Genomic DNA, 14213 nt, shown 5'->3' on the forward strand with positions numbered 1-14213 from the left:
TTTTAATAATATATAATATAATATATATGATATATATAATATAATATATAAATATATATATATATAATAAAAATTTTATATATAATATAGATATATATATGATGTATATATATATATATATTATATATAATACTAATAATATATATATTATATATATATATTAATATATATATAATATATATATATATATTATATATATATATATATATATATATATTTTATATATATTGCTATTTGCACGATGTCCAGTTTCAACGAGGAGATATACGTTGCGAAAAGTCAGTTGGCTCGTCTACGGTGTTTTGACTTGTATTAGCATTAAATTACCATGTATTTTGGGTAGCATGTTCCATTACCGACAGCAAGAGTAATGCATATATATGCTAATCAATGCACGGGTTGGGTTCTAATTATGTCTTTTATATTTTTGTTGACTGTTTATTTGTTGAATATTCACTGTTTTATTAATCTACTCATTAGCGCTGCGTTCCTGTTGGTACGACAGTAGGTTAGGATAAGCAAAGACTCGTTCGTTCCGGTGGGATCTGTTGTTTCCACGAGCCTTTTCGCGTCCGGGATCTTTTACATGGCAGTCACTCCTTACCCATTTTCATTGGCCCTGGCATGACCCGGGTATCCTGGGTGACTTAGAATGTATTTCGTATGGATGCGGTTAGCGGTCCGTCGCTGAAAAAATGAATTTTGAGAGAGATAGAGAGAGAGAAAGATAGGGGAAAGGGGAGGGGGGGGGGGAGGGGAAGGGGAGGGGGAGGGGGAGGGAGGGGGAGGGGAGGGAGGGAGGGAGGGAGGGAGGGAGGGAGGGAGGAGGGAGGGAGGGAGAGGGGGGAAGTGAGAGAGAGAGAGAGAGAGGAGAGAGAGAGAGAGAGAGAGAGAGAAGGGGGGAGAGAGAGGGGGAGGTGGAGAGAGAGAGATAGGGAGGGAGGGAGGGAGGGAGAGAGAGAGAGAGAGAGAGAGAGTGTAAAAGTCTATCAACCTTAGTACAATGGTGAACAGAGGGTAGTTATACTTTTTAAAACGGCTTTTGACTCTTTATTTCTGAGAGTTGATACCACGAAGTATAAAACACACAAGACATGTCTAGTTATAATCGGGTTATCGGGCCGCGCGGAGGTCACGGTCAGCCCACCTGGAGGGAGGCGAGGGCTGACCTTAGCGCGGTGGTAGCTTAGCACGAACTCTCCCGGAGGGAGGCGAGAGGTGACCCTACCGCGTCGGGCGTCACACGAACTCCGGTCAAACGAGGTCAGATATAAAATGTGACCTCCGCCCTCGCTGAGCGGGTGGTTCTTATTTGGGACATTTGGATCCACGTGGAAAACAGCCACGTGGTCCACTGGTAATAGAAATAGAATTATCCACATCTTATATTGCTCGGCCACCTACTCGCGCCTCGCCCTCGAGGCGCCTTCAAGGGTGACCTAACTTGGCTGGTCGTCTCGTTCTCGTGCGTCGTCCTGGTGCCTTTTCGTGGCTTCTCGCCCCTGTCGTCCTTAATCCTCCTGGTCCTCTGTGTAAACTGTCCGTCCTCGTTCACACGTCCTCGAAAGTCTCGCAAAGGTCCTCCTTAAATTCGGATTCGTTTTGACCTCCTCGTAGCCCGGGCCCCAGGCCTAACTCGGCGGCGTCCTGTCCACACGTCCTCACAGATCTGTCCAGGTCCTTTTTCGCGTCCACACGTCCTCGTAATCTTCACCCGGATCTACGGGCGTCGGGGCAGGGGCGGCATCTCGGGGCTGCTGATATCGGGGCTACGAGCTCCTGGAGTTGACCGGATCTGCAGGCGTCCCCCAGCACAGCATTTGGGCGACTGATACCTGCGGCAAAGGTGCGGGTTTCGCGGATTCTACGGGGAGTCGGGCAGGCAACACCTTTCTGACGAAAATCCTGGTCCGTGGGCCTATGGCGATCTTCGATGAGGTCCTTCTTACACAGCCTAAGGGTCCTCCTTCGGTGCCGTGTCGGTCCGACTGCAATATAAAGTCGGGGAGCCAGATCATACACGTAAGGGCCAGAGAAAGAGAAAAAGAAAGGCAACAGAGAAGAGGGGTGGCAATTACGGTTTTAATGTTGGTTTTTAATTTATTTCGTCTTTTTTTTTTTTCATTTTGTGTTATTTTCACAAAGGAAAAGAAGAAAATAGAAGAGGGAGATGTCAGTAGCGGCCCGCATAGACCTATTTGAACTCCCAAAACCATCTCTGATAGATAGAGAATAGATAAGGGAAGGGACATCGGCGATCCGCGAAGATCATTTGAACCATAGTCGTCACACAGATAAGAAATATATGTAATTTGTACTTATATACGAACCATTCGTCACGACGGACAAAATTGCGGGCTAAAGAGATACATGATAAATCTTTACTCGGCACTAAGACAGAAAACCAGCCTTATAATGAAAAAGGGTCAGTGTCTTTTGTCCTGCGTGTGTGAGTGAGGTGAAGGTGTGTGTATGCGTGTGTGAGTGACAGCTATCGTTAATGAGAGGGAAGCGAGAGGACCTCACACAGGAGAATGAATCATAAACACGAATATTAGCGTTCACTATAACAAAACTGAGTAAATTTGCAATGCTAGCTATTTAAGATTATTTCAATACCACATTGAATTTCAAACATATAATGATATGCGACAGAATGTACGCATGAAGAATGGTGGGCATAAAAAAAATATTTGCAATTTTTTATCAAGCAATCTTCTCGGGGTCAGAAATCTGAACTGCCGAAGGTAATGTTAGTTTGCACGTCAGACTTCAATAAAACTCAATAACGGGGGGATCCTATACCCAAATGCCGTACATGACTGAAGCGACTCGAGCCAGGAAATTAATATCCCGCTCTCTTTGCGTATCTGTAATGGGCGCTCGCAAAATTCCCGAAGGATATATATAATTCACGAATCACACAAACGTTGGGGGGTACCCAAAACATGCAAGCGACTTCAAGAGGGTGAGAAAGGGTGATTAATAAGGAATAATGATTCTAGCTTAAACCCTAGTCCTACATTAATTAACGGACGTAACCGCGGGTCACACACGACTCAAAGGGAGCCGAACGAACGAATAACTTCGGTTATTGCACCTACTCTCGAACGACGGAGCGCAGATCATTTGGCGTTTACGCAACCCGGGGCAATATCGGGCAATCCTGTGCACTAGATATGGGGAAGATCCTACGCTATATCCAAATAATACAATTTTGTACCTGCTTGCTCTAGCGCCGATAGAACGTGTCACCCAAAAAAAAAATGTAACAATGATATGTTTGACCCCACCCACGCCCACCGACCGGGAAAAGAGAAGTGAGGTTTAGGTCAAGACAGGGAAAATAACCTTTTTCTAATCCAAAGTGACCGCAAAGAAAGAAAGCGACGGTCAGGTCGGGGGCGAGGGTTAGGAACGAGATAAAATGAAATGGTATTCGTGATAAGATAAAATCACGAACGCGTTAAATTCGTTGCAGATGAAACAATATAAATCTCTAAAAACGAGAGAAGATAATTAATTACTTAACTAACGAACGATATTCATGTTTTTTGATCACATACTCGATGCACGGAAAACGATCTGAGGTGGAAGAATAGTGGAGAACGTGCCATTTGCTTTTCATTAGCACCTTTTTACCCAACAAAAACAACGGCTAACACATGTATGGGAGAAGGAAGGGAAAAAAATAAGAAAGGGGCCCAAACGTTTTACTTACGTGTTTTTTTTAGCCATGTCTTGAAGCGGTCGAGGGATTTTTTCGGAGATTTGCGTTTATGCTGCGAGCCGGAAAAGGGCGCAGCCCACCTGCCACCCGATAAACGGCTATGCGTTAAATCGTACAGTGGCTGACAGGGGCGCAAAACACACGTAAAGGGGTGAACACACGCTACGACGACGCTTACGACTTGTCTAAAGGGGTAATCGCGGTATGCGGGTCGCAAGCCAGCTCGCCCGGAGAGGGGGGGCGGAGCGACCCTACCGCGTCGGGTGGGTTCAAAACGAACTCCCGGTTTAAACGAGGGGCAGATATAAAATGTGACCCCCGCCCTCGCTGAGCGGGTGGTTCTTATTTGGGACATTTGGATCCACGTGGAAAACAGCCACGTGGTCCACTGGTAATAGAAAATGAATTATCCACATCCGTAACAGAAATAGAATTATCCACATCTTATAGAGAGAGAGAGAGAGAGGGGAGAGAGGAGAGAGAGAGAGAGAGAGAAGAGAGGGGAGAGAGAGAGAGAGTGAGAGAGGAGGGGGAGAGAGAGAGAGATAGGGAGGAGTGAGGGAGGGAGGGAGGGGAGAGGAGAGAGAGAGAGAGAGAGAGAGAGAGAGAGAGAGAGAGAGGACAGGCGGACAAACAGGGCAGACAGGGCAGACCCGACAGAAAAACACAGATAGAGATAGAAAGAAATGTCTCATTGATCGTTAATATTAATGCGTGTGATATTGCAAATCTTCCCTTGCTATAAGTTTTTATTTCTCATTACCAGTATTCCGGGCGACTATATTTTAGAATAAAAATAATAAACTAAAGTAGCGTGCAGTAATTCCCCACGTGACTGAATAACTAATGCGAAAACCTAAATTTAAAATATTTTCGCAGTCAACAGTGGAACACAGATGGGGATTTTTTTATTTTGCTCTCACTTTCGGAAAAAAAACGTGTTTTTGAAGAATTATTATTACAGGTATGCGTTAAAGATAAATGGGGGTAAAAAAAAAATAAAAATCCTTGATGTCCTCTGTGTATTTGCATGGGCTTTTCCAACGATAATCGGTGAACAGCTGTTTGATCCATTTGGCGCAGGTGCAAAAAAGTAATTCGCAATGATGTTACTTAATTTTTCTCTGCTATTAAATTTGATTAATTTATCAAAACTTCACTTCTCATCATTCTAATGATGTTTGTTCTATTAAGATGTGATAATTAGGTTGAGAGTTATGAAAATAAAAATGAACACAGAAGTTTTAGGGACGGGACAACAGCCAATATCGTTAGAATAGGCGTTATATTCTAATCCTTAATAATCATCATTGTAATCATCATAACTTTTATTTATTAGATGCAAATATATTGCCTATCTGTTTCATCACTCATTTAGATGGATTGAGATGATCAGACATGGGGAATTATAGTCCTGTGTCATGCCTGCATTGCCGGTAATATAACTTTACACGGTATAATTTCGTTGTCACTGGTATATTAGATATGCAGTTCAGAAATATTTTCCTACTTGATACATCGACATACTTTGCGACGTAATATTATTGCTTTATGTAGATCGTTATTATGGCCACGATGTGATATTCAATTTTTTCTAGTTATCGTTATCATAATTCATGCGTCTTAACATATCCCTAGAGATACATATTTACAGAGAGGTCATTATCTATATCTACATTTTTGTGGCCAAGCAAATTCACCTCCTCTGTCATTTTTAGGGCTTTGCCGCTTTTTTCCCTTTAGGTCGATCAGATTTGGGAAAATTCTATTTTTCCCAAATGTGCGAAAAATGTAAATGAATGCCTTCGTTTTTTCAGAAAAGCCGTACTAGGAGCGGTTTGAATGTTAACCGCCGTTTTACCGGGGGGCTAATGCCCTTGTTTGTATCACAGTCACACTTTTTTCCCTGCGTCACATAAAAAAAGGGTTTTATCAGCGGGATTGTTCCCTTACAGTTAGCCTACCACTTTCGGTTGGTTTTTGTGAAGGTTTTAAACTTTACTTTTCATATGTAAAATATGTGATAACTCATCTGCTAATGTTAAGATATATGGGTAGGATATTTTGGGAGTAAAAAAAAAAGGAACGAATTGTCACACTCTATTCACTACTCGGTTTTATTCATTTCAAGCTCACAGTAGATAAATGTTTTCAGTACTAGTTATCATTATTAGTAATAATAATAATAATAATAAATAATATAATAATAATAATAATAATGATAATAAATAATGATAAAAAAATAATCAAATTAATAAAATAAATATATATTAAAATATATATAAGATATAAAATTATAAAAAAATTGAACACACAAAACACAAAACACACAACACAGAATATATATAAAATATATAAATAAATAAAATATATTATATAAAATTAATAGAATATAAAATTTGATAATAAGGTATAAATAAATTATTAAATAAAATATTAAAATATATATATTAATTTAAATAATATATTAAATATATAATTTTAAAATATATAATATAAAATATTATATACAATCAATATTTATATAGATATTATATAATACAAACATATGAAATTTTAATAATATATATATACACAACATTATATGTATAACATACATACATTATATGATATAATTGAGAAAATAGAAAATTTTATATATATTATATAAATAATATATATATATAATAATTATATACTGATACATATAAAAAAACAAAACCACACAAACCCACACAAAACACACACACACACACACACACACACACACACACAATCACACAAACCACACAAACACACAAAACAATATATATAATATATATTTATATTTAATATATTATATATATATATATATATTGTGGGTGTGTGTGGTGGGGGTGTGTGTGTGTTGTGTGTGGTGTGGGGTTGTGGTGATCAAAAATTACGGGAGAAGGAAAGGGAACCCACTGCGTAAATTCCCAAAGGAAAATCTGGTTTAAGCCAGTAACGAATCAAGAGCAAACGGCGAAAAGGGGGTTTTCTATTGTTTTTGGAGGAATCCCCCGCCCGGGATGGATTGTCATGTGCAACAGACCATCATAGCTGCTGTCCGCGACAAAGAACCCTTTTGAATGGGGAAAAGTGGAAGTAAGAACAATGAGGGCAGGAAAAATAGAGAATGTAAAAGAGAAAGGATCGGTTTTAAAATTAACATACTAGGAATATGAAATGAGATGGACAGGAGCAGGAAAGATAATTGATGATGACATGACCATAATATTTCAGGAGACGAAAGATGTCAACATGGTGTAGGGGTAATACTGGACAAAGAAAGATCAAAGAGTGTGATGGGATTCTTGGCTATTTCGGAAAGAATCGTGTTGGTGAAACTGAAAGGGCAACCTTTTAATCTATCCATCATTCAGGTATATGCTCCAACATCAGAGCATACAGAGAAAAAAACTGAGGCATTCTACGAGGTTTTTAGAGAAGGCAAGAAAACAATGTAAATCACAGGAGATTATTTTAATATGGGAGATATGAATGTGAAGGTAGGAAAAGGAAGAGAAGGAATATTGTTGGACCACATGGTCTTGGAACACGAAATGTGAGAGGAGAAAGATGGGTTGAATGGTGTCAGGAAAATAACCAAGTGATTATGAATACCTGGTTCCAACACCATCCTAGAAGTCCAGGTGATAGAAGTCGTAATCAAATCGATTACATAAACAGTTAATCTGAGGTTCAGGAACGCAGTTCAACAGGTAAAAGGGTACCAGGAGCAGATTGTGCCAGGGGATCATGTACTGCTAGTTTGCCATCTGCAGGTTAAGCTCAGGAAATTAAAGAAACCAAAAGTAACATCAAAACTTGAGGTTGGGGAACTCAAACATAATCCAGAAATGAAAGAACATTTTACGGTAGAAGTTAAAAAATCGCTATAGTGCATTGGAGAGCGTAAGTGAAACACCAGATGCTTGGGTTATTTTTCGAGACGCCATTGTTGTGGAAAACGGAGAGTGTTCTCCCGAAAAAGGGAAAACAAAGGCGAAACAAAAATGGATGAAGCTGAGATATGACATGATGGACAAAAGAAGGGTACGAAGCAAGAAAATATAGAAAATACAAACAACGGATGAAAGCATTAAAAAAAAATGCAAAAAAGGGAAAAAAGAAAATGGCTCAACAGCAAATGTGAGCAAGTTGAGAGCTTAAAGAATAAGGATGCGTGGAATATGCATCAAGAAATCAAGGAAATAGTGGGACGGAAAGTGTGCGTTTAAAGTGGATGCATAAGAGCAAAAGATGGAAGTTACTCCTGGAGAAGAAGATATCCATGAGCAGATGGACAGATTTACATCAGTGAACTGTTTGAAGATGAAAGAGGAGGAAGGCCTGTCATCAGGAAAAGAAGTAGATGGACTAAGCATAATGCAGGAAGAAGTACAGTATGCACTTCATAAAATGAAAAATGGAAAGGCTACAGGACCGGACAACATAGCAATAGATTTGGTAAAAGAACTAGATGGGTTTTGGAGTTCAAAAAGTAACTGAAATTGCAAAAAACATCTACAACCAGGTCTCTTTCCCAATGACCTCAACAAGTCTGTATTCATAGCGCATCCCAAGAAATTGGAGCAATTGAATGTGAACTCCACAGGACAAAAGTTTAATGAGCCACATTACAAATTGATCCTGAACTTTTTGCTCAAGAGAATGAAGACCAAAATAGGGAAGAAATATCGCAAGAACAGAATGCATACATGAGAGGAAAAGGGACTCGGAATGCAATATTTATATTGAGAATGTTGGGAGAAAGAGCGATAGAAGTTTAGACAGACTTATACCTATGCTTCATTGACTACAGCAAAGCATTTGATAAGGTAAAACATGAAGAAATGCTTAGAATGTTGGAAGCATTAGATATTGATGGAAAGGACTTCCAACTGATTAGGAACTTATATTGGGAAGAGAGTGCTGCCATCAGAATAGACGGAGAAATAAGTGAGTGGGCATCAGTCAAGAGAGGTGTAAGACAAGGGTGTGTATTATCACCAGCTCTGTTTAATTATACAGTGAAATTATTTTAAAGGAGATAAGAACATGCCAGGGGTGAAAGTTGGAAGGATCAATATTAACAAAATTGAGATATGCAGATGGGCACTGTACTAACAGCAGAAACAGAAACAGATCTTCAAAATATGTTGAAAAAGGTTGTAACAGAAAGTGAGAAGAAAGGTCTTCAGATAAACATCAAGAAGACGGAGTGTAGGGGTGATATCAAAGAATAATATAACACCAAAATGCTCTTTGAATATCAAATGTGAAGAAATAAAGAATGTTGAGAAATTCACATACTTGGGTAGTTTGATAACATCAGAAGGAAGTCTTCAACAAGATGAGTGCTGTCTTTTAAAAACAGACAGGGTTTAAGGTAAAAAACAAAGTTAGAGTGTTAGAATGTTACGTTGGGGCAGTTTTGCTTTATGGGTGTGATGCTTGGACAGTCAAAGAAAAATATGAAAGAAAGATTAAAATCAGTAGAAATGTGGTTCCTCAGAAGAATGCTCTGGATTTCATGGACAGAAAGAGTTATTAATGAAGAAGTTTTAAGAAGAGCAAGAGTTCAAAGAACCTTGATGAAAGTTATCAGGAAAAGACAGATGCAGTTTTTAGGACACGTAATGAAATGTAAAGGATTGGAAAAAATAGTGTTAACAGGAAAGATAGAAGGAAAGAGAAGTAGGGGTAGACAAAGGCAGAAGTTCATCACCAGCTTGAGCAAAGATCCCAATATGGGCAGAAATGACTTAGAACTGCTAAGGTTGTCAACAGACAGAACGGGATGGAAAACCATGATCGTCAACGCCCTGAAAGGACAAGGCACTTGAAGAAGAATATGTGTGTGTGTGTGTGTGTATGCATGCAAACATAGATACACACACACACACACATATATATATATATATAATAAATTATTTATATAATATTTATAAAAATAATATTTTATATAATATATCACACACACACACCATAAAACAACACCCACACACCACACACAACACAACACACATAATTATATTTTAATATATATATATAATTTTAATATATAATAATATTATATATATATATATAATATATGCACGCGCAACCACCACACACACACCACACACACACAACACCCCCAACACACACACACACACACCACACACACCACACACACACACACACCACCACACACACATATATATATATATAAATATATATATTATATAAAAAATTTTTATATATAAAATTTTAAAACAATATATAATAATAAGATACTAAAAAGTTCACACACCAACACAACACACCACCCAAAACCCCACCCACACAATATTTTAAATTATAATATAATAAAATATTAATATAATATATAAATCTATATACAAAAATTAATATTATAAAATAAAATTTTATACAAGATACAAAAAAATATTAATATAATATAAAATATTATATATATATAATTATATATTATATATACACACACACAACACACACACAAAAACACAAACACACACACCACAAAACCACCACAACACCAAAACCACAACATAAAATATAAAATTATTATATTATATTTTAATAATATATTATAATTAAAAATATATTAAATATTAAAATTATATAATTTATATTTAAAATCTTAATATATATAATATATATTAATATTATATATATAATATATATAATATATATATATAATATATTTTTGTGTGTGTGTGTGGTGTGGTGTAATATATATATATATTAATATTATATATATATATATATATTATATATAAATTAATTATATGGTTGGGTGTTGTGGGTGTGTGTGTTGTGGTGTGTGTGTGTGTGTTGTGTGTGTGTGTGTGTGGGGTGTGTTGTGTGTGGGTATTTATATATATTATATTATATATATTATAAAATTATTATATATATTTTATATATATATATTATATATTATAATATATTTAATTAATAATTATTTATATAAAAATTATATATATATAAAAATTTTATATAATATATACACATATATTGTATAAAACATAAAATTACATACAAAATAGATACAAATAGTGTTATATATACATATAAAATTAAATATAATATATTTTATATAATATTATATATTTTAATAGTTTTGGTGTGTTGTGTGTGTGTTGTGTTGTGTGGTGTGTGTTGGTGTGTGTGTGTGTGTGTGGTGTGTGTGTGTTTTGTGTGTTGTGGTTGTTTAATTTATTTCTTTTTTTTTCTTTTTTTTATATTTTTTTTATTTTTTTTTTTTTTTTTGTTTTTTTTTTTTTTTTTTTTTATTTTTTTTTTTTTTTTTTATTTTATTGTATTTTCCTTGTTTCCCCCTCTATTTTACCTGTCTTTTTTTTTTTTTTTTTATTATTTTTTTTTTTCTTTTTGTGTGTGTGGGGTGTGGTGGTGTGTTTTGTGTGTGTGTGTGTGTGTGTGTTTTTTTGGTTTAAATTCTTTTTGTTTTTTTTTTTTTTAAAATATAATATTTTTCTTATCCTTCTTTTTATTTCTTTTTCTTTTCTTTTCCCCCCTTTATTATTTTATATATTTTTTTTTTATAAATTTTAATTTATTTTTATTTTTCTCCTATTTAGTAGTTTTTTATTTTAAATTTATTATTTTTTTTTTTTATTTTTTAAAATTTTTTTTCTTATTTTTTTTTTTTTAAAAATTTTTTTAAAAAATTTTTTCTCTGTTGTGTTTTTGTTTTGTTGTTTTAAATTTTTTTTTTTTTTTTTTTTTTTTTTTTCTTTTTTTTTTCCCCTTATTCCGTGCCCACGCGTTTTGCAGTTCGTGTCGTTGAAATTCGTCTGCGACGGGCGTTAAAAGCGTGGACAGGGCAAAAAAAAATGTGTGGAACTGAAAGAGGGATTTTACTGAGAACAGTCAGAACGTGAATCAGATGGAGTGTGCTTGACAGTGGGGCCCAAAACGAAGGGGGCGAGGCCCGTCCTCCGTCTGTTTCCTTTGAATGGGCTGGCCCAGGAGTTTTACAGCAGTAATTTTTTAGTGCGGAGACTCACCAAAAAAAATTGTCACGTGTAACGGGAAGGTTAAAAAGGGTAAAACCGTGGCTGGAATACATGGGGGGGAATGGGGTGTGATGGGGGCTAGCGGGGGTAGCGTCTAGATACTGCCTCATTCCCGGGGATTCCAATGGTTGGAACCAGCAAAATCTGATCGAATAGCTTTTGTAGACAGTAAAAAAACCAGTTCTGGATTTACGAAAAGGGGTTTGGTCAGTGATAGACTTATGAGAGAAATGAGTTAAAGGAGTAAGTAAAATAGGAAAGGGGAAAGAAGGGAGGGAATTTTTTTTAAGGCAAACGGAGTGCTTTCAATTCTGTGAAGAACACTGGATCGGGAGGGAGGGAATTTGAAAGTGCAATTTAAAAAGGTTACGCGAAACCAGCAGGAAAGGGTTTTGGAGCCACACGGTCAAGGGAAAAAGGGTGAGAAGGACAAAAGGGGGGGAATTTTTGATTTGGGGGTCGGGAAAACAGGGGAGCAAATAGGGGGAAGGTATAACCCATGAGGAACAGAATGGACGAAATAGAAGAGGGGGATGGGAAAAAGGGGGAAGGGGGAGAGGAGGGTATCATGCAATGGGAAAGGAGTAATAAACGGGGAAAAAGGGAAAAGGGTAGGAACCCGGGTTCGTGGGATATTTATTTTGGCGAGGAAGTGGTGGAAGCGAGCATAAAGGGGAGAGAGAAAAGGGGTACGGGCGAGAGTGTACGGTCTCAACGGGAGGGGAGCGGAAGGTTTGGGGCTAAGCGAAGACCGCATGATGGTTGTATCAAGATGAGAAAGGAGGGAGGTTAGGCAGAGGATAGATAGGCTTTCAAAATCGGAGTGGGGGGGGTTAAGGGAACTGAAATGGAGGGATTTTTGCGATTTTGGCCCCCGAATAAAAGGGGGAAAGAGTTTGTAAATCGGAGGCGGTGGCGATTTGCCGGGACAAGGGGAGAAAAAAATAACCCGACAATTTGCCAAGGGAAGTTGGTGACCACACGTGCGTAAAAGAAAAGGATGGGAAAGTTTGGAGGTAAAAAAGCAAAAATTCAGGTTTGGGCCCCGGGAGAACTAATGTTTTGCAGACAAAGGAATTGGCAGATTTTTGGATGGATGTGCCAAGGCAAAGATGATTAAATCATCAACCATATGATGTGGGGTTTTCCGGGGGAAAAATTTAGACAAGTCTTTAAAGGGCAAGAAGGAAAAAAAGTGGGACGCCTTCAACGGGAAAGGATGATGAGTGGAAGGGAAATTTTTGACCTGGCAAGTGAGTTTGGAGGGGAAAAATTTATAAAGCCCCAGTTTGCATGTTAAGCAACAGAAACTGGGTATGAGGACAATTATGAAAATTTGGGAAACCCCATGTGTATCTTCCCTTCTGGGTCAAAGAATATGGCTATTACGGATCCAGGGCGGCAAATGCAGAGGTAATATATGCCGAAATAAGAAGGGGGTTATCTGTATTTCGGAAAAAATTGGGGAGGAGAGAGAAACCAAAATTGGGGAGGGAAGAAAAACCCAAATGGGGGGGGGGTTGGGGGGGAGAGATTGAAAAGATTCAAGAACCACATAAAGAGGTTAACCACATCTGAGTTTGCCAAAGCAGCGTTAGAACGATGGAGGGTAATCTTGAAGGGGATCCGATTTATTGGGTTAAAGAGAGAGGATAAGAGCTTCGTAATGAGAAGGGAAAATTTTGCGCCCTATAGGTTGAAAACATTTAATGGGAAAGGACAGAGAGGAAGAGGAAAGGTTTTGGAGCATACGGTCGGGGGCCTTTCATGAGTTTTTGGGGTACAACGAAAGGGCGAATAATTAGAGGAAGAAAAGAGAATAATGGGACTCAGCAGGGATGGTGAAGACGGGGAAATAGTCCCCCATTTTTTAGTGACGGGAGGGATCAGAGATGAGAGTATCTCGAATAGGGGGAGGGGGCGGAGGGGGGGGATTTACCCTGATAGGTTGGATCGACGCCAAACGCTAAAACTGATGTAGATATCACGAGGAAACATAATTTCGCCAGCTATTTTTTTTACCTTTCCCAATTTTAGGGGAGCTATAATTAGTTAAAAAATTTTAGTGATAACGGTACGGCATATGGAGAATTTGAGGGGGAAGGAGTTGGGGGGTGAGATAAGGAAGAGAAAAGGGGGGTGGTTAGTTTCAGGAGGGGGGGACTGGGACGGGCATATTTTTGGACATAAGGTTGGGACCCCAGGTCCACACCAGTCCTCACCATGGGCAGCGGGCTCCCTCATTCCCTGCGCCATGTACTTGGGCCCGCAGAACCCAGAACCAAGATCAAAAAAACCCTCCAAAATAGAACCAACGACAGCAGCAGCAATACAAGGGCTGCCAGCCTTTAGCCGATGGGAAGCCTCTCGGCCCCCCGTTGATCACCATTTTCCTCTTCAGCCCCCACCCAAACCTGTGGGCACTCACACCCAAACAA

The sequence above is a fragment of the Penaeus monodon genome, chromosome 17, assembly GCF_015228065.2.
Source record: "Penaeus monodon isolate SGIC_2016 chromosome 17, NSTDA_Pmon_1, whole genome shotgun sequence".
NCBI classification, from domain to species: domain Eukaryota; kingdom Metazoa; phylum Arthropoda; class Malacostraca; order Decapoda; family Penaeidae; genus Penaeus; species Penaeus monodon.